Source organism: Lissotriton vulgaris, chromosome 10 (genome assembly GCF_964263255.1).
Source record: "Lissotriton vulgaris chromosome 10, aLisVul1.2, whole genome shotgun sequence".
NCBI lineage: Eukaryota > Metazoa > Chordata > Amphibia > Caudata > Salamandridae > Lissotriton > Lissotriton vulgaris.
The window spans coordinates 794,858,726-794,880,627 of NC_141698.1; the positions used below are offsets into that span (position 1 = coordinate 794,858,726).

General features: G+C 40.8%; 1 protein-coding gene across 1 annotated transcript in view; it reads right to left on the bottom strand.

Moving 5' to 3' along the window:
- Positions 1-21,902, bottom strand: part of DNAH11 (dynein axonemal heavy chain 11) — a 3,435,931-nt gene that overhangs the window by 2,410,598 nt on the left and 1,003,431 nt on the right. The window lies entirely within an intron of this gene.

The window sequence follows — 21,902 nt, forward strand, 5'->3', positions numbered from 1 at the left end:
CCGGTCTTTAACAAGTGAAAAATGCTAGAAAACACCATAGCATGTGGTAAGCACCAAAATCTGCCTGCTGTGCCCACTTGCAGGGCAAAACTCTGAAAGGATAAAAATAATTCCACCCAATAAATTCCAAATACCTCAGTGTCAGATGTCACAGAATGCAATAATGATCATGTTCCACGCCAGGGTACTTTTAATCATGCTTTCCGATACATTAAAAAGTAGTACTATGATAGAAGAAAACAGAGGGAAAGTAAAAGCGAAATAAAATATGTTGCATATTGTACATGCCTGCTTTGCATTTCATCTGCAATGATAGTGCTGAGCACTTAAAATGTGTGATAACTGAAGTACCTGGTAAGGAGTTAATGGACTATAATGTATTAACATACTGGGATTTTAAGAAATGGTGCTAAAGTCTACAGCACATAATCAAGAAAGTAGTTCAAATTGGGAGTAGAGTGTTTAATTTGAGACGGTGGTTGCAGGTAGAGCACTGGGTTTTTGGGAACTGCACTTATTTTTCCTCATCAAACATTAACCAAGAGCAAGAGAGGAAAAAAAACAAAAGAGGAAAGAAGTAGGAAGAGAAAAACAGAAAAACGGTTGCAAAGGAAACAAGCAGGACCATGCAGGAGTGAGATAAAGGAGAAGCTGGTGTTTGATAATGGATGGAAATGGATAAGGATGTATGAGTTCGAATCAAGACTACACAGCCTTTTTTATTCGATGTGCTGATAATGAAAAGAACCAGCGCCAGGTTTCAGAACAGAGTTTTGGGCGCCAACAGGCATTCTATTACAGATGAAGCACCAGGGTAGCAATGCTGTAGCACAATACAAGAAGTCCTCAAAGCCGAACTGAGGGGGGAGAATGGCCAGTGACTATGCTCCCAGAACCACCATGCTAGAAGGACCATCCAAAGGCAAATCCTTTCACTACAATTTACAATGTATTTTCTGTGTGGAAATGCGACCTAAACCCAGCAAAATTAGTATATTAGCACATTTAATCTAGGTCATAATTCACCGTCATTCACTGTAGATTTCTGTGTTTCTAGATGTCACTAATGTTTTTGGGAAATATTCACTGTGTGCTTATTTTTCCCAGTTATAAGACAGGTCTATGTTTGAAGATGTGGGTGTTTAGTGGAGACCGTCGTGAATTGGGCAATTCAAATAGTGCGAACACCCATAACATAAGTCTTAACGTTGGTGATGCCAGATATAAAACTCCATACATTAATAAACATACATCTACACAACCAGGGAACAACTATTACTGAAAGGGTAGGAAAAGCCTATTTTTTAAAAGCCTTGCCAATAAATAGAACTATTACATGTGCAGAAATAGACCTTAGAACATCCGTCTCTGGCTTCGTTTGGTCAGCCCACTCCATTTCCTATTGCCTAATTGAAGTGCCCTTCACCCTTTGGATCAGCCTACAGCATATTTGGGCCATTTTATATTTTTCATTCATTGGTGATTGGCAATAGTTCTCATCTAATTTTCCCTTCACAGCTGTTTCTTTTCTATCATTATTCCTATTCAGATAGCTTTAGAGGCTACTGAGCACACCTGCCTGTCCACTAGGAATTGGTGTGGGGGATGAGGTATGATGTCTCCAGGTATTTTAGGAAGAAGCACTGCAGCTTGCCATCAGGTCGACTGTCACAACTTATCACCCAAGATGGGCCCACCATGGTACATCCAGGGATGGAGTTGGAGGCCTCATCAGTAGAAGCAATTACAAAATCCACAAAGCAGTTCATCACTGTAAAACATTAGATTATTATTTGGGGTGGGTGTCTGACCATATCAATAAATAATTACAACTGCTGTTTGGGTGAAATCCCAAAGTCACTAAATAAACCTGAGGACAACCATCTGGTCGCAATTGCACAGAGCAGACTGGCTTAACTTGGGGCAATGTGTTAAATATATATTCAGTACTAAAAGATCAAAATGCCAAACAATAAAAATCCCAAATTGAATTAGAAAATAGAGCACTAACAATGAGACCAAATGGCAAAACTTCAATAGGGAAACAGGAGAAATAAATAAGCTTTAGATGAATATATACCAAAAAGCACAAAGCTGTAGTGGTAGTAAAGGCTGCCATAGACCGGGACCTAGGAAAGATTTGAGGCTGGCCGAGATGGAACCTTGGTCAGATTCAACAAATATATTGGTCCCACTGAAGCTTGTTATTAGCATTGATCATTGTTTATGTGGTAGTACCCAGAATTAAATGCTACTATTGGGCTGCAGCACTCATTGTGCCACTCACTAAGGTAGCACTGTAAAACATCTCTCCGAGCCTGCCACTGCAGACAGGGAGTACAGTTTTAAACCGCCATTTCAACCAGTGAAGTCAGGTGGTGGTGGTGAAGTCCTTGGCTGTCTGGGAGCCCTGAAGATTAAGGGGATTTGGGAGGACTGATTTGTTCACAGTGGTAAGTGTCATGTGAGGCACTCCAAGGAGCAGAGTATGTCTTCCTTACCTAGTGTAAATGATCAGGGAGACTCATGGACAACAGTGATTCCTTCTGCCTTCTTAGGTGGAGAAGTGTGGCTCACTGGTTAGAGCAGGCAGACCCTGAAGCAGAGGTCAGACCCGGGACCAGGGTTCGATTCCCGACGCGGCAGGGTGTTGAGCTCAAATGTCCACGGACTCGATAATACTCGCTTCGGTGCCTGACCTAATCATGGGTTCACACTCTGCAACTCTGGGCATTAAGCTTGCTTAATCTCCACAACGGCCCCCCTGCGGCGGGATGCCTGGCTTTCACCTTGGGGATGCCCTGTAGGGGCTATCTCACAGGGAAAAACCAGGACGGGTTCCCAAGGCAAGCGCGGAGATACCCCTTCGGGGGTCGATTCTGGCGCTATATAAGAAATGTAATTAATTAATGTGAGCAGTCAAAATGCTGTACGCTGTAGCCCATGAAAACAAGGTCACCTAAGATGTGGGAACATACAGGGTGAACCATGTTTCTCCAATGAATAGTGAGTTAACCTTGTGATAGGTGACCAGGTCTGTGACTTTGGCACATCTTGACAATTGAGGGCACAAAGAAAAGAGCAACCACATTAAACTGTAAAAGTAGCTACTTAGACAGTCTGATAGTAGTAAAAACTCTAAACGACCCATATCATGTCACATTCCTCCTTCTTAACTGCTAATGAAAGATTGCATACAGACTTATTCACTAAATCTCATCTCCCTGATGAAATCACAGCTGATTGAATCATCACAACCAGTACTTAATCTGCTTATCCCACCAGAACACAGTTTAAAACATTTGGATAGAATAGATAAACCTTGGCATGGAGAAGCTGTAATAAATGGTTATCACCTGCTACAGTAGATCATTTATCAACTACTACAGTGTTTCCTAAATGCTTTAGAGCCATGACCTAATTTTTATGAACTTTTGTGACCCACCTTGCATTAGTGCAAAACAACAGTTGATGGACAGAATGCAGAACAATGTCATACATTCACCCCAGTACAGAGATCTGGGCCTAAATCCATCGTTTTTTTGCACTCCACACCACCCCCATTCAGACATGGCCATATGCAAATCAGCCTTGACCCTGTGCCTCATGGGAACAGTCCAGCCCGAACTGCCAAGCCATGTCTTTCCTGGACCGGAATGAAGCATCCTAGGACCGGTTTCTGGCTATCAGCCATCTTCAATAAATCAATGTGGAGGGACTAGGGAATTAGAGGGTCTGTTTCGTTCCCCAGGGAAAGTACGAGGTTTATCAAAAAAGAAACAGACACTTGTAACACTAGGCCATTGGTCATGTAAAATTAGAGTGACCTCAAAAACCCTATGCACATGTGAGTCTTGCGGTATATATGGTTCTTCCGCCCCGCATATGGGTTGATGGCAGTTATCATCGGTCACTCTAAGTTAGTGATGTTGCCAGCCTCAACCTGAGGCACCTCTGGCTTATAGTGCAGTGTCCAGAGAAGCTGCAAAAAAGTGTGTCAAAAGAAAGGGAGTGTAGGAAAAACCAATACAGTGGGTTTAAAAAACTGAAAAATCACCCTTAATGTGATTTTATTTAATGGTGTGATTAATCAGATTGTTAAAAAGGGTCTCGTACTACTAAGTTGATCGAGTAACTAGATCATAGTAGTTGAAAAACATTTATCACACAAAACGTCGACATGTTTCTGCTCTGTCGGCCCACAGGGGTCTATAGAGCATTCGTCAGGACTCACTACAAAAGTAGACAAACAATGTTCGAATTACTCACACCTCTTAGTGTAGTATTGCCATTATACCCTGTACACTTTGTAGGGAAAATTCCTCCGTTTTCTGAAATGAGAAGGGAGAAAACATCGAGAAATACACACTCTTTTTTTCAATCCTAATTTTAGGCTAGTACATCAAATAGAATAACATTATTATTCAGGAATATTCATCTAAAATAGGGAGGGTTTAAAAATGGTTCGAGCTTATCGCGCTGTGAAAAGGGAACGTATGTACATTGTCAGCACCTTCAGCATAAGGAAATTAGAAGTGCGTCATGGCCACTTCTGAATGGAGCAGTACGGGTCAGGTATGTTATAGGGAGGTAGCCTCTAAAGGCGCGTGTGGGAACAACCTCTAGGAAGGAGCCTCTTAGGTGAAAATGAGCGAGTTAAGTAAAGCGCTGCGCATTCGCATACCTTGTAACAGAGAATACTTGCTGGCGTCGGGGGGCCCTCGGGACTCAGAGCTGTATTCAAAAGAATATCCATATTAAACAATATACAGTCGGTCACCTTACCGCAATTCAGTCGGCGATGTTGTATGACTCCGCCATTACCCGCGTGCACTCGTGCTCAATCTTGTGCTGACTCTGCCCCCGGAAGTGAGTGAATCCGGAAGGGCAGGCGTTTTTAAAGGGGTGGCACTTATCACTCACGTGTATGCGAGCGTATCCAGGTGGATGGTTTTTTTTAAAAGGAAAACTTTATTGCTCGCAACAAGGAGAATGTTGCGAGTGTGGTTAAAAACGGCAGTCTCTTATATTGTAGATTGTTCAGAATCACTGGGCTCACATTTGTTAGCGTGGATAGGTAGGCTTACATAAACAAAAAGTTTAATTACAACTTGTATCGGTAGATTTTGGCGAGTGTTGTTAGAAAACTCGACGGGTCTCTTGTAATGTAGATGGTACATTGTTTCGTGATACGGAACACAGGGATTGAAAATTCATCATTTGGAGAATTGATGGCGAGTGTTGTTAGAAAACTCGACGGGTCTCATGTAATGTAGATGGTACATTGTTTCGTGATACGGAACATAGGGGTTGAAAAATTCATCATTTGGAGAATTGATGCCACGGAATAGAATCATTAAGGCCATTTTCATAAGTTCTGAGACGTTCCACCCACCTCTGTTCTTTTTCGAATAAAATTCGTTCACATCTCTGGGATTTGTCACTTAACATTTCGATTACTGACCAATGGATGTCATCGCAGGTGTGGCCTGCTTGCACGAAATGATTGCACAATTTGGTGGTGTTCTTCTTTAATCTTATATTGCTGCGATGTTCGCCAATCCTAGTTTTTATTTTTCGGCATGTCATCCCGATATAACGTTTGCCACAGGGGCAAGTCACTGTATAGATGACATGGGTCGAATTACAATTCGTGTGTTGACGTTGTTGCCACACCAAGGTGTCTGAAAGCTGTAGTGTTTTTGTAGCAGTAGTAGTCTTGCACGCTACGCATGAACCACACGGGTAGTGTCCAGTTACTGGTGACATAGTAATATCCCTGGGCAGACTCACTTGTAGTTTTTTTGGTGGCGGTCGAGTATGAACCAAAACATCCTTAATGTTTTTCGATCTCCTATTGGCAAACCTTGGTCTAGGCCAATTGAATTGTCCGGTGTGCAGGATATGCCAATTCTTGGTAACAAGTTTCTTTACTGCGTAAGATGCCTGGCTGAATGTTGTCACACAGGTGGTTAGGTCAGGTATTGTTTCTTTCTCAAATGTTTGAAGGAGGCATTCTCTTGGTTGATTTGTGGCCCTTTTTTTACAGAGTTTGATAGTTTTCTCTGTATATTTTCTTTGTCTCAGCCTTTCGCATAATTCATTCGCTTGTAGTCTGTAATCTGAGTTGTTACTACAGTTCCTCTTCAAACGAAGGAACTGACTGTAGGGCAGGTTGTCCCTCAATGGTTTGGGATGGAAACTTTCATAGGACAGAATGCTGTTCTTGGCCGTGGGTTTCCTGTATGTTTTGGTATGTAGCTCATTATCCTTTATGAATATGGTTATATCCAGGAAATCAAGGTTACTGTTGGTGGCTGTATGTGTAAATTTGAGCCATGGATCAAGGCTATTGAGCCAGTTCATGAAAGTCTGTAGATCCAATTTCGTGTCCCAAATCATAATGATATCATCAATGTATCTCTTCCAGTATAAAATACTGGAAGAGAAGGTGTTATTTACATTGATTATGTTGAGTTCTTCAAAGTGACTCACATAGAGCCCAGCCACCGAGGGAGCGAAGGCGCTCCCCATGGAGGTTCCATGGATTTGGAGATACATATCGTCTCCAAAAGCGAAGAAGTTTTCTTTCAGTGCTAACTTACAGCACTCTAGAATGAAATGTCTTGGTGTTTTGAATTCCCAGTTTGTTGAGAATAGGACGTCTTCTAAAACTTGCATGGTATCATTTTGTGGCAGACTAGTAAATAGGGCTTCAACATCTAGGCCCACGAGAAGCATAGTTTGTGGGTTGAAAGGTTTTTTGTCTATTTGTACCAAAAGGTCTCTGGTGTCCTTCAGGTATGCCGGTGTTTGCTGGACAATAGGCTTCAAGAATTCATCGGCAAATTTGGAGAGTGGTTCCAATATTGAACCAATGCCCGAAACTATCGGGCGTCCTGGCGGTGGACTTCTATTCTTATGAGTTTTTGGCAAAGAATAAAAGTAGGGGATAATGGGTTCCTTCGCCATCAAATAGTCAGCCTCCTTCGGGGTGATCCAGCTTCTCGTCTCAGCTTCATTGACCATAATCGCAATGGTGTTCCTTAGTCTCTCAGTGGGGTCTGAGTCTATCTTCTGATAGAACCTTGTGTCAGATAACAGAGCTAGGCACTGTGCGTCATATCCCTCTTTACTTAGAATAACAGTTCCACCCCCCTTGTCTGCTGGCTTGATCACTATTTTCTCATTTGCTTTTAGAGCTTCTAGGGCCAGGCGTTCATTTTTACTGAGGTTTTGGTAGGGTTTTTTGTATTGTAATTTGTCTACTCCATTTAGGAGTGCCTGCTCGAACGTCTGTAGTTCTGGATGTACAGTTGAGGCTGGTGGATTAAAAGTGGATTTATTCCGCAAATTGGTATCTCCCTGTTCTGTCGTCCCCATGTTGGAATTAGGATTGGAGAAGAAAGCCTTCAATTTCAATGTCCTACAAAATTCAGCTAATTCACTCTTTAATTTAAAAGTATCAAGCCTGGGGGTAGGGACGAAACCCAATCCCTTATTAAGGATATCGATCTGTTCCTGTGGTAGATCCATACCAGATAGATTAATTACGAGGGATTGCTCTTGCTGGTGGAGGGGTGCGATGCTGCCATGCTGCGTGTTTGCACATTCCTCTGTTGGTCTTGCCATCTGAGGGATTTTTTCTTGCCTCTTGGCTGGTTTTGGCCTCTCGATAAAAAATGAGGTTCTTGTTGAGTGGTGTGTTGATTGTGCCCCATTTGCTGTTCTCCCAAGTTTGGCATTTGTTGCATGCCTTGATTATATGGATCCATCCATCCACCATAAGGTGTGACAAAAGGCTGGTAATATGGCATGTTGTACCCGTGAAAAAATGGTCTCTGCCATCTATTTCCTCTCCTGGGGCGGTTTTGTCTATAATTATTCCTGCCTCTCTTGGGGAAATAACCATCTGTACTGTTGAAGGAATTATTGGAGGAATTGGTAGAGTCGTTGTCAGATCCTGTATCCTGGGGGGAATACTCCTCCACGGTATAAGGGTGCATCTTTTCTTGGTTGAATTTCTTTAAATCTTTGCCAAGTTTGTTTAGTTTACTTTGTGTGAGAAATTCTCGAGATTCTTCCAGTTCCTTATTGATTTCATCTAGCCTTTGTTTGTATACTGCGGGGTTGATGCCCTTCTTCAGCTCTGTTTCACAATCCTCAATCTCTTTCAAGAGCTTATCTGATAGTCTTTTCGCAGTTTTTACAATTAGTACCAGGTAATCGAGAGTACACTTCCACGAAATTGAGGACCAATCTCGTCGGAAGGCCAGGTCGCTCAAAAAAATTCGTGGGGCATTGTTGACCCAGAGGCCTCTTGGGGCTGCTTTTACTCTAAGATATTCTGTCATTATGATTCCGTGTATGGATGTTCTCATCTCTTCTCTTTTTTTCTCCGTCAATTTGTCCCAGTCATCTGCCTGTGCTAATGCTTCCGTAAGTTCAGTGTTCTGTAAGAGTGATTGTCCTGCCAAAATTTCGTCTATATCACTCGCATCAAAGCTCAAACCAAGGTTGCCCCATGCTCTCCACACCACTGGAGTCAAGCTATCCTGGCTGAAGACAACTGATAGCCAGAAACCGGTCCTAGGATGCTTGATTCCGGTCCAGGAAAGACATGGCTTCGGCAGTTTGGGCTGGACTGTTCCCATGAGGCACAGGGTCAAGTCTGATTTGCATATGGCCATGTCTGAACTGGGGTGGTGTGGAGTGCAAAAAAACAATGGATTTAGGCGCAGATCTCTGTACTGGGGTGAATGTATGACATTGTTCTGCATTCTGTCCATCAACTGTTGTTTTGCATTTGCCACCTTGCATTAGTAGCATGAGGCATGGAAGATTGTTTAGTGTAACAACAGCAATTGTGTGTCAACATCACAACCTTGTCTACTGATGGAGCGAGCTTCAGAAAATATTTTATTCTGGCTCGTGATGTCATACTCTCATAACTTGAATTAACATATTAATGAGTTATTGCATGGTTTGTTGTATTAAAACAATTTAGAGTAAAATTCCACATCATTATACAGGACTAATGTGCTTTATGTTGCATTTGCGAGTATGTTTTGTAACACATAACTAATATTGTTTTGTTAGTCCTATGGTCTTTGTCAACACTAATGCTGCTGATTCAAAAATGGCATGTGCTTATTTTGTGCATTATGTGTGTGTCTATGTCTTTGTCTATATATGTTTGTTTGTTTTTCTTTTACCTCTTTCAGATTTATGAAGAATCCAGCTGGACTTTATAAAGAATGGTAGATATTAAATGTGCTGCTTTATTTGTGTGCTTCTGCTAGGTGACTTATACTAATGGGTTAACATTAGCTATGTAGGTTGGAAACAGAATGACTTTCATTTCCTGAATTAATTATTGTTTTGTGTTTGTTTAAATAATAGTTTTCTGAGAAAGTGACGTGAGCTAAAGTGGCGCAGTGACGCAAGCAAAAGTGGCGCAGAAAATTGATACTTTCTGAAAAGAGGCCTGCTGATGAAAAGCCACATAAGAAAAACTTATTTTGAAAAGGATGAGAAGCCTATGAACTTTTATTGTGAAAAGGTTTGAAAAGAACTGTAAAAGGCGACTCAATGGAGAGGTTTGCTAATGTGCCACGAGAAGCTCAGAACGGACAGGCTCAAGGCCAGGAATGTGAGTCGCAGCATTTTTGTGCACTACATGAACAATCTTTGCTACAAAATGTAGCAGCCTAAGGAAGTGCTGCCAGGACTCTGAGCATGGACTTATGGTTATTTAGTGTAAAAGCCTGGACCTGAGGTGGAAGATGTCACAATTTACTGTGGCATGAGGTGGTTCAGCCAATGGGGAGCCAGAATTCAGCTGATGGTATGTGAAATTAGTTAGTTTAGGCATAGTTTTAGGGTATAAGAATAGGCTCTAGGAGCAGATTTTTGGGCTTACGCTACTTGATTCCAGAGGGACGTGTTCTGCTGTTCGATGATTACACGTAAGGAAAGCTGACTTTAAAAGACTTTGTTTTCAGGCGATGAGGGTAGAGACAGAGAGTTAGTTAGGATTTGGAAATGCTCTTTTCACTTATTTCTGCTAATGATTAATATTTTCTTGAATTAAGCTCTCTTTATAAATGCTGAATAAAACTTTCTATATGACTTTTTCTAATGCTTGCTTATTAAAGTTCCAAAACCTAAGTTTTCTTGAATATGTTTGAATAAACTTTTAAAATGACAAGCTGGTCTTGTTTATTGTAGATAGTTTAAACAACATATCAGATCCATTCGCCTCATAATTCAGCTGCTCTGTTATTTCTATGGGCCTGTTATTGATTGGTAAGTATGGTGGTAGATGGTGACATCATTTATGCAGAATTTTAGTAGGAGCGCTGGATCACATTAGCATTCGTACGGTTATATGTTGTTTTTGACATACATGCTACATACATGTTACATATATGTTGGTATATACATAGGATCAATGTTTAACATATGTTGAGTTTTGATTTTGTCAGATTGTTATATGTAGTCTTAAGGGTTTTTCCAGCAGTGTGAAAAATTCCTGGTTTGCCATGGCAAGAGTAGTGTGACTAGAAGAGTTACACAGTGCATTTGTTCTGTTTCAAAATTGTGGTATAAAATATATCACGTGTTGTGGACGTACAACACAAGTTTAGGGACTTAGATTGACTGGTTGAATGTATAGTGAGGATTGTCTATGAAATCGTAGCATTAAGCATAGGGAATTGGTTGCCCGTTTTAAAACTTTTTGTGAAAAGAGTAGTAGGATTTATGGCCGGGATGCCTGTCACCCCCTCCCAACACAATCCCCAAGGATGGGAAGACGGACACAGTTCTGAACTTTTGGAAGGCGGGAGGGAGTTACCCTCCCGGCCGTATTTATTAAAATATGAAACAAAATTAAAACATTAAAATAAAAGTTTCATATTATGTACAATTTTTCTTTATTACATTACGATGCGGATACGTTCATTGGCTAACCTTAACAAATCTCTAATACAAAGGTTTTCCTAGCCGAGTCTAAACATCCTGCAAATGCATACTTTTTAAAAATTGTACATCCTAGCATTACGGGCCAACGGCAAGGTCGCAACCGGTGTCAGATCCCTACTACCAGAACTCCCCCCTCACGGTGTGAGGGGCGGGCGCACAGAGGACTGTACCTCTGTGCCAACTCCAATTTCCCTTGTCTTTGCGGGGGCCCTTATTTAACTCGACGCCATCTTAGTGGTCGTCCGAGGACTCGTGTGAGGTGTCTAGAAGGTAGCGTGGACCCCCCTCCCACCACACACTGTTCATCACATCCGCCGTTGCGGATATCCTGGCCCCGGGAAATTCCTGTAGGAGGGGCATCTAGCCGCCTCCTCCCCTGGGAGGGGCCTTGACCGCCTTCCCTTTCGACCCCATACTTAGTGGGTGCCGCCTCCCCGTGTGAGGGGCCAATGGCGCCTCCCCCCGGGCGCTCCCATCCATAATGGATGACGCCCCTCCTCTAGGGACCTTGAAATTACTGCTCACCGATCATGACCTTACCGCCCGCCGAAAAATAAATACGACGTTTATTAACCTATTCAAGAAAGAAAATCAACTTCACATTGCGATTATACCTTCGTCTAGACTGTTATACTCCGTTCTACTAAGGAAGAAGATGTTATGAAGCAAATCATTTTATTGCAATACCAACATTGACATTTTTATTAACCACCAAACTAGGAGAGAAAAGCATTATCACAGCAGATCAATTTCACTGCAGTACAAACATTTGCCATAAGGGGCTGGTGGGTGGGTCAAAAAATTGCTCCTTGTTCCGTCGAGGGCTCACGTGCAACGAGAGGGTGCAGCTTCCAAGCACAGGAACAAGAGGATGCTTCTTCGGGTTGCTGCTCCTTTTATTCCTCTTCGGGAGGGCGTGTACCCTCCTCCGGCATGCCTACGGGGCGTGGCCAACGGTGCAGGTGTCTAGGACAACCCTTCTTGGGCGGGAAAAGGCGCGCCCCGGCTACGCCGCTTCGGGCATACCAGCCGGAACACGCCCCCACCCAAAATGGCTTCCCGGGGGGATCCGGGCCCCCAACCATACGTTCGGGGGGACCGAGTGGTCGCCCCTTTCCATATCCAAGCTTGAGAGAAGGATGAGATAGCATCGTCTATTCTTATTAATGTGTGACGTTTCCTGTGGTTGGTTCAAGTCCTGCCAAGATTTCGTGGGTGTATGATTAGGGTTTTCTTGTTTGAAAGTGCGTGAAAGTTTTGTAATAACACGATTGGTTATTACCTGTTAGAAGGGTAGGGTAAGAATTGCTCTATTGGTGATTGAGACTATTCTGTGAGAATAGCGTCGTCTATTCCACGCTGAGAATACTTGAATGAATGTGTTAAACTATCTCTTTGTTTAGAGAAGCAGGCAAATGGTTTGTTTAATGTAGTTATTAATTGCGTTTAAAAAGTAATAGGAACGCGTTTTTGGAGCCTTCAGGGTAAAGAATGCGCTATTTTAAAGTATTGTAAAGTGCTGCGCGATATTTAGATCCATTTAAAAGTATTGCGCGCTAATAAAAATCAATTTAAAAGTATCACGATCGAAATTGTGAAGGAGGGGCTATTTTTAGGAGCGAGAGCGTGTGAGTAGAGCCTGCAGCCGCAGCGGCTGTGTGCGTCAGAGCCGCCGCGCTCTGATTGGTTCAGGCGTCCGTAGCGTCATAGCAAAGAAGCGCTGTGATTCGCTGAAGTGCTTTGGAGTGGTTGCGCGTGATTGGCTGATGCGCGACACCACTGCCTGCCGAATTGTTTGTATTTTCCAAGCATCCCAGTTTTGGAAATAATTGGGTAGTCCAGCTAAATTAAGTGGAGGTATGCTTCATATTGGAAAGCACGTCCTGGTGAATCAGCTGTTTGCATGAACTGATTCCCCCTAGTACATAACGAGAAGACACTCAAATATAAAACCAAGTCCCCGCTACAATCGCGCTGTTAAAGTGTGTTACAGCTAATATCTGTGGCGAGTTGCGCGCTGTGTAAGGATTATATTTTAAAACGAGGGGCTGAGCGCACGAAGGGAGAGAGAGACTGCAGCAGCAGCGGTATACGGTCACAGCAACAGCCGCGCTGTGATTGGATGAGCGTTGCGAAAGCCGCGCTCTGATTGGCTGAGGCGTCGTGCAAAGCAGCACTGTGATTCGCTGTAGAGCGTTTCGGTGTTAAAAGTGGTTGCGCGTGATTGGCTGATGCGCGCCACTGCCTGCCAAGATTTTTGATATTTAACAAGTGTCCTCAAGTTTACAGAACACACTCGAAAATAGAGATACGTCCCCGTTTTAGTTCCCTTCTTTGTCGCGCTATTGTGTCAAAAGAAGAAGCGTGTTACAGCTAATGCGTGTAACGAGCGTTGTGCGTTAGGCTGTTTGGAGCGCGAGGGGAGAGCTGCCAGCTGCAGCGGCTGTCTGCGTCACAGCCGCCGCGCTCTCATTGGTCGGGGTGCCGCAGCGTCACAGCAGGGCTGCGCTGTGATTCGTTGTGGCTCCTGTAGTGTCACAGCAAGATCGTGCTGTGAATGCCGTGTTGCAACAGACTGCTGAGTTGCCTATTTACATCATGAGTGTCTCGGCATTGATTTAAAATATATTGCAACACCGGTATGGTTAATAAAATAAACATTAGCAGATTGGCTGAGGTATCGAGAAAGCGGTGCTCCGATTGGCTGAGGTGTTGGTGATGTCACAGCAAAGTCGCGCTGTGATTGGTTGAAGCGCTACTGAATTGTTTACAAATTTAAATGTCCCCGATTTGATTTCTTTCCTGGTTGCACTATTGATTTGGGAGAAGGATGTTGCAACTGATGCACATGGCAAGCGATTGCACGCTGGGTTAAAAATTTAATTTCATAAAGGAGAGACTGCAGTGGCAGTGTGCTAGTGACCAGAGCTTTGTTTTAAAATAAAATTGAAAGAACAAGTCCCTCTTATAATAATAAGATTGAGCCTTAAAGCCTGTGACTGTCTCAGTTTCTGACATAGCGCTCGCGTTCTGAGAGCCTAGTACCTGGCAAAATTTCAGTCCTGAGGTAATCATTTTATTGTTCTTTCCTGCAGCCCTGTCATAGTTTTCTATCAGTGCAGGAGCGGGGCAGTGTCTGATTTAGCAAGACAAGTGTTGCCTGATGTCCTTTCGGTGAAGTAAATTTTATTAAAACACCTCAGAAGCTGTGTGCGCTTACAGTTTAATTGATGGATGAGAGCAGCTGGCAAATACCTCAGTGTAAGGAAAAATCTGTTCATGTTGAGTATTGATCGTCTCTGTATAGAAGCTCAGTGTATTTCCAAGCAAATTTTTTTTGGTTCTGTATATTGCTATTTCTTGTCTATAGCGTTATCTACTAGATATTAGAAATTAATTCAGAGAGACACTTTTACCTAATTAGCAAGGATCATAGCAAAAGCCACAGCTGTGATTTTAAAGCTGGTTGTCAGAGGGGGAGAACGGGGGGTTGTGCAGCAAAATTAAATAAATAAATATTTCCAAGCATTTTGCTAGTTACTGTATTAATTACTGATGTAATTATAGTGTCCCACAAAGCTGCATATGATTTATTGATAGCAGCATAAAAATAGACGAAGTGCATTAGGAAGGTTGCGCTGTGTCCAAGGTGGCGCACGCAGAAATATTATTTTTAAAATACCCAGCTTTGTCCTTAATCTTGATTTATTAGTTAGATTACTTACTGCCCAAAAGTTGGGGACTAATTCGTGATTATTGTGTGTTAGTTAGCTAGTGTCACAAGGTCAATAAGGTAAATACATTTTTTTATTGTGATTAATTTTTTAATAAAGGTAAGTATTTTAAAAAACATGGATAATTATTATCCAAAGAAGAAGAAAACGTTTTTCTGCTATCAGAAAATGAAACATGTATTTAGAAAAGTTAAAAAGGTTGTTGAAATAATTTTAGATGAAGAATCAACTCCCAAATCAGCGAATGTAAATTATAAACCTGTCAGAAAAGAATTAATTGATCATTGTAAAAATGATGTTGTAAATACAGATCAGGACAGAAATTCAAGCAGACCCCCAGAACAGATTAATATAAAGCCAAGAGTCCTAGTTCAGATTAATAGAGTCCCAGCCCAGACCCCTTCTCAAGGTGTCACAACAGGAGGGTATGATGAGATGCCTAGTACTTCTGGAATTAATATTCCTGATCATGTAAATTCTACAAATGATTTAATTGAGCAGTTAACGTCAGACATGGAAGCAGTGACAGTTCCTGTGACAATTGGACCTGTTCCCCCAGTGCTTAGAAAAGATGAAACTAGTCCCACAGCTTTAACGGTCCCATTGAATTGTGAAATTCAAAAGTTTGATGAAAAACTTTATTCTAGCGTACCTGAAAATGAGCTAGTAATGTTTCCAACTCAGCAAGAGAGAGTAATGACTCTAGTTTCACCTAGTGAAAACTCTAATGTTGACCTGATTGACCTGACACAGCCCAATGAGTACAAATTACTGGATGATACAATCAGTACAGGCAGATTGAAAAGATTACAGGATGATGAGGACATTGAAAGCTTGAACAATGCAGGTAAAACTGCCCATATAAAAGATTTAATTTGGACTTTGAGAAAATGGGGTAATCTGAATAAATGGAAAACAAAATGGACAAAGAAAAAAGAGAAAGAAAAAGCGACTTTAGCTTTTGTAGGAAAGTGTAAAAATCCACAGATGCAGATTGAGATAAATCAGCAGCAACAGCTACTGAATGAACAGCTACAAATTCAGCGACAGGTGGTGATTCAGCAGAATAAGATAAATCCGCCATCATTTCCAAATTATGGTAATGAGCAGAAATACAATACAGATACAGGATTCAGTGGAGACCAGGAAAACAGACCAGATTCAGTTAAAATTGCAATCAAGCAGGGAAACTCATTTCCTAATGTTCCACAGTACAAGATGAAGTCAGAATCAATTGAAAGAGTTATTCCTGTTACTGAAAACCCTTGTTGTCCTATTATGCTCAAAATAGCATAGATCTTTTGTCAGATACCACATGATGCTGAGTGGTATTCGGTCCCAATGCACCCAGAGAGTCAAATAATTTTAGCTTTCAGGTTCCAAGAGAGAATTCCCAGTCAGGTAACTATTGAGAGAATTAAAATGATTCAGGCAATGGAATGCCCAAAGTTACAAAAACAGGTAAGAATGTTCCTAGGCATGGTTGGTTACTGTTGCCAATGGATTAGTGGTTTCTCAGTAATTATGAGGCCATTGCAGAGATTGACAAAAGCAGATATAAAAGACCAAATTGTCCTGACAAAAATTGAGCTCGAAGCCATTGAGCAATTTAAAAAGAGTTTGAGTGAAGCTCCTGTTCTGGGTATGCCAGACTTCAACAAAGGAATTGAGCTTCTTGACAAAATAGCAAAGATAAAATGTGCTGCAAATGGAGAAAAAAATAATTATATCTCAAAAGGCAATGAACATGCAAGTAACATTGTTAAGCTTTGTGCTCAGGAGAGGGTTGCAATCAATGGGGAAAAATTCAATGAACATGTTTCAAGCATCCTCATACTAATCTTTGCAATTCAGACATGGCAAGAATCAAAACAATTACAAGATGAGGCACATGATGAGGAGAAAAACACATGGCTCAAAGAAGGTTTCAGACAGCAAGAGGAAAATGAAATTTGGGTTTACAAAGATGACAGACCTGTTATGCCCAATTGCATGATTGCTGACATGGCACGGATGTACCATGGTCCAATTGAGAGTTTGGGAACCATAGGCCGGGAGGGTGGTTCATTTACAAATATTCAAATAGATCTTTTTGAAATGCCCCAACATAACAAACTGAGATATGTCCTAGTCATCATTTGTTTATTTTCAAAATGGGTGGAAGCTTTTTCAACAAGAAAAAATGACTCAATTACTGTGGGAACAGATGTGATTTTCAAGGAAAAGGAGCAGGCTCATGATCTATTGCCAGGAGACTTGGTCAGGACAAAGATTCATCGGAGGAAGAACTGTCTAGTACCCAGGTGGCAGAAAGCAAGACAGGTGATACTAGTCACAACAGATACTGGGTGGATGCATATAGGTAATACCCTTTGTGTACCTACACCTGATAACCCTGATGAAGATAGTGAAGACACTACAACTGATTCAGACTCTGAAGAAGAAATTTCTGAAGAAAATCCAGATCTTGAAGATCGACAAGGTGGTCGACATCTGCATGATGATGTCAATGTGAATGAAACATTGAATGAAAAAGATCTAGAGATTGTGATTCTAGATTCAGAAAATGATGAAGATCTGTTAGAAAAAGAATTCCAAAAAGAAAAGGAAGATTCTGAAGAAGACTCTGAGCAAGACAGAAATCTAGTCCAGGAGAGTATTGAAAGGCAAAAGAGTAGCTCTGCGTGCAGGAGCAAGAATTCTGAAACTGGGAAGCTAAGGGTGATCCCTGAAGAAGAGGAAGAATTACCAAGTACCAGCTGTAAGGATGATGTTCCTAATGGAGTGAAGCTGCCGAGTAAAGAAGTTCCTAGGTACAGATTTGAAGTCTCAGAAACAGATACAGATGGAAGTGATGAAGAGTCTGAGATAAGAAAATTCAGAAAAAGGGCTTGGAAAGCTGAATGTAAAGAAAGCAAGCCTAAGAAGAAACTCTTGAGAAAAGGTGATGTCTGGCCTAAAGATTTGAAGTTCAAATTCGAAGTGTCAAGTCAGAAGAGTGATTCTGACAAAAAAAGAGCAAGCTGGAGAGAAAATTTAAATGATTACCAGGAAGAGCAAAAGACAATTGAGACCAAATGTAAAATACAAGTCTCCAGAATGGGCCTACTTAACTATCCCTCCAATAGTTGAGAAGCGCAGTAGCAGTCAAAATGGTGACAATGACTAGGTTTAGCTTTCTTTAAGTTGAGGTTTATTTTTGGCATAAGGCTGAAGAAATTGTGTTAGGGTGACACAAGGTCGAAAAAATTGTGTTAGCTGGAAACACTTTTATGTAAGACGCAAGGTCGAAGAAAACATGTTTTAGAATTTGAAAAAAAAAAAGAGGGGGTATATACTATATACTAATTTTTTATTAATTTTTCAAATTTTTCAAAAAATTAAGTTTTTGTTTTTGTTTTGTTTTATAATACTCAGATTGATATTTGTTTTGTTGGTGCAATTCAAAATGTAGTTATGCAATTTAAAACTTAGTTACCTATAAATTCATTGGTGGTTGGGGATTCAAAGGTGGAAAGGATTCAACTTAGCTGAATAAAGAAAGGGTAAAGGATATAGAATTAGTAAGACTCAATACTCATTATGAGAGTTGCAGAAATATAGATGAAATTAGAGCTTAAATACTAATCCAGAGTAAGCCTGAAACATGTTCAATAGATAAAAATTTTAAGTAAATTTTTTGGATTTTGTTTGGTGTTTTTGAAATCACCAGATGAGGGAGTTGATGGAGCGAGCTTCAGAAAATATTTTATTCTAGCTCGTGATGTCATACTCTCATAACTTGAATTAACATATTAATGAGTTATTGCATGGTTTGTTGTATTAAAACAATTTAGAGTAAAATTCCACATCATTATACAGGACTAGTGTGCTTTATGTTGCATTTGCGAGTATGTTTTGTAACACATAACTAATATTGTTTTGTTAGTCTATGGTCTTTGTCAACACTAATGCTGCTGATTCAAAAATGGCATGTGCTTATTTTGTGCATTATGTGTGTGTCTATGTCTTTGTCTATATATGTTTGTTTGTTTTTCTTTTACCTCTTTCAGATTTATGAAGAATCCAGCTGGACTTTATGAAGAATGGTAGATATTAAATGTGCTGCTTTATTTGTGTGCTTCTGCTAGGTGACTTATACTAATGGGTTAACATTAGCTATGTAGGTTGGAAACAGAATGACTTTCATTTCCTGAATTAATTATTGTTTTGTGTTTGTTTAAATAATAGTTTTCTGAGAAAGTGACGTGAGCTAAAGTGGCGCAGTGACGCAAGCAAAAGTGGCGCAGAAAATTGATGCTTTCTGAAAAGAGGCCTGCTGATGAAAAGCCACATGAGAAAAACTTATTTTGAAAAGGATGAGAAGCCTATGAACTTTTATTGTAAAAAGGTTTGAAAAGAACTGTAAAAGGCGACTCAATGGAGAGGTTTGCTAATGTGCCACGAGAAGCTCAGAACGGACAGGCTCAAGGCCAGGAATGTGAGTCGCAGCATTTTTGTGCACTACATGAACAATCTTTGCTACAAAATGTAGCAGCCTAAGGAAGTGCTGCCAGGACTCTGAGCATGGACTTATGGTTATTTAGTGTAAAAGCCTGGACCTGAGGTGGAAGATGTCACAATTTACTGTGGCGTGAGGTGGTTCAGCCAATGGGGAGCCAGAATTCAGCTGATGGTATGTGAAATTAGTTAGTTTAGGCATAGTTTTAGGGTATAAGAATAGGCTCTAGGAGCAGATTTTTGGGCTTCCGCTTCTTGATTCCAGAGGGACATGTTCTGCTGTTCGATGATTACATGTAAGGAAAGCTGACTTTAAAAGACTTTGTTTTCAGGCGATGAGGGTTAAGACAGAGAGTTAGTTAGGATTTGGAAATGCTCTTTTCACTTATTTCTGCTAATAATTAATATTTTTTTGAATTAAGCTCTCTTCATAAATGCTGAATAAAACTTTCTATATGACTTTTTCTAATGCTTGCTTAATAAAGTTCCAAAACCTAAGTTTTCTTGAATATGTTTGAATAAACTTTTAAAATGACAAGCTGGTCTTGTTTATTGTAGATAGTTTAAACAACATATCAGATCCATTCGCCTCATGGTTCAGCTGCTCTGTTATTTCTATGGGCCTGTTATTGATTGGTAAGTATGGTGGTAGATGGTGACATCATTTATGCAGAATTTTAGTAGAAGCGCTGGATCACTACACCCTTCAATATCATACTGTGTCAAAGATACTGCTCTCTCCATAAAAGTGAAAAATTTCAGGATGAGGTTCTGGCCTGTGGCTGCTGTGCAGTAAAATCAGAAGGCTTCTGAAACATCTTGGATTTGAAAGCAGCGTTTTTTACTGATTGTGAAAAAAACTCAGCAATGTATGGGGTAGGGCCTCATATCAATTAATGCAGTTCCATGCAGCACAAACATGGCACAACAGCATTGGAGGGCTTTACATGAGTACAAGATGACATCATACAAGTTCAGATACATTTTATTGTAAGCATATGAAATGAGTTGATTTGCCCAGCTCTGGCTATTAAACCACATAATATCTCTCAATGTATGTGGGATACAGAAGATCATATAGAAGTGGCATCATGTTGTATGATCATGTAAACAAGCACATTCTCTGTTGAAATGGCTTAGTGAAGTAAAACACACTGCAGCAACAAATACTGGAAGGTTCACCCAGAGTCTTGCTTGGAATACTTGCCAGTGTTTGTTTTGAAACTGGACCTAGGGACATAGTTCAGCACCTTTGCAGTAGTGCACAAACAGGGCTAATCACTTTCAAATATTACTAACATCTAGACCAAGACTTTTGCAACCCTCCACAAATCAGCTCTTGAACCACCAGTGGGTGGCGGCCTAAGGTTTGGGAAAAGTTGATCTACTACATCTTCTAGGGGACTTCAATCTCCAGTGGGGTGAGAATAAAAAACGGCTTCTTTAATTGTTTCCATTTTCTATTCCAGGACTATCTCACTCAATTAAGCACAACATACACGAAAAGAAGAAGGTGCTACTATAGATCTCCTCCTCAACAATGAAGGAAATATAAAGACTCATGCAAAAAATCCTAAAAAAAGGAATATGAAACAATTCGCTTATTGCATATCAAAGGGGTCACCAACATCCTAAAGGTCTTTATTGAGGTGAAGGAAAAGAACTTCCCCTCAACACCGCATGAAACCTCAGAGTTTTAAACATCATTGCTCTAAAAGCTACTGTCTCATGGCCCTCCTTCTAAGAGGTTATTATAATAAGAACTCAATGAAACTGCCAAAACCAAACACTCCTTGCAGTTTTCAGAGCCTACGTCCAACATACTCTTGAAGTAATTAGCTCCTCAATTACTACCTACTGAGTCAACCTTTTTAAATATTCCAGGGATTAGAAATAGTCCCAACAGTCATGGAATGGATCCTTATACATCTGAATCACTTTCACCTTGTATCTTATCTCCACTTGCTTGCCAAAGTCCAAAGAGCATGCAGACCCAGCTAACACCGCTCAACAAAATCAAACTACTATATGATCTCTGATCTGGATCCAGGTCAGGTGGCAGCACAGAGACAGCAATTTTAAAAATATTTGATTAAGAAGCCGGATTACGCCTACTCTTCCTTGAGTTATTTACTACAAACGAAGTGACAAAACACTCTTTCTACTAAACATGCTCACCTAGACAATAAAGGCTAATAGTATTGAATTTAGCTCTATCTCATCATACATCAATAACATGGCTCAACAGATCAAAGAAGTAATCTCTCTCTCTAGGTCTACCTGATCCAGCAAGTGGTTCCATAAGGTTCTAGCCACTCTCTTTAATCTCGACATGGAGCCACAGGCTTCAGATCTCAACAAGTTGTGGAGTTAGTACCAGTGTTAGGCAAATTACACTCTACTCTATTTGAAAATATCCAACACTAAGGATATTTAATTAATTGCCAAAGTCCTAGAGGACATTCAAGAATGAATGTCACTTAACCCACTCCATACAGAGTTCGTCTTGTTATCCCTTCTGATTGCCCTATTCCGATCCAAACCCAGTTTATCTTGCTTATGGTTTTAAACTGTAGCCTTTCGATCACCGAGTCTTCCATAACACTAATTCTAATGAAAAATAAACCTCACCCTACAATCACACAATAGCAAAATGGCAAAATGGTGCAATTTCAAACTGAA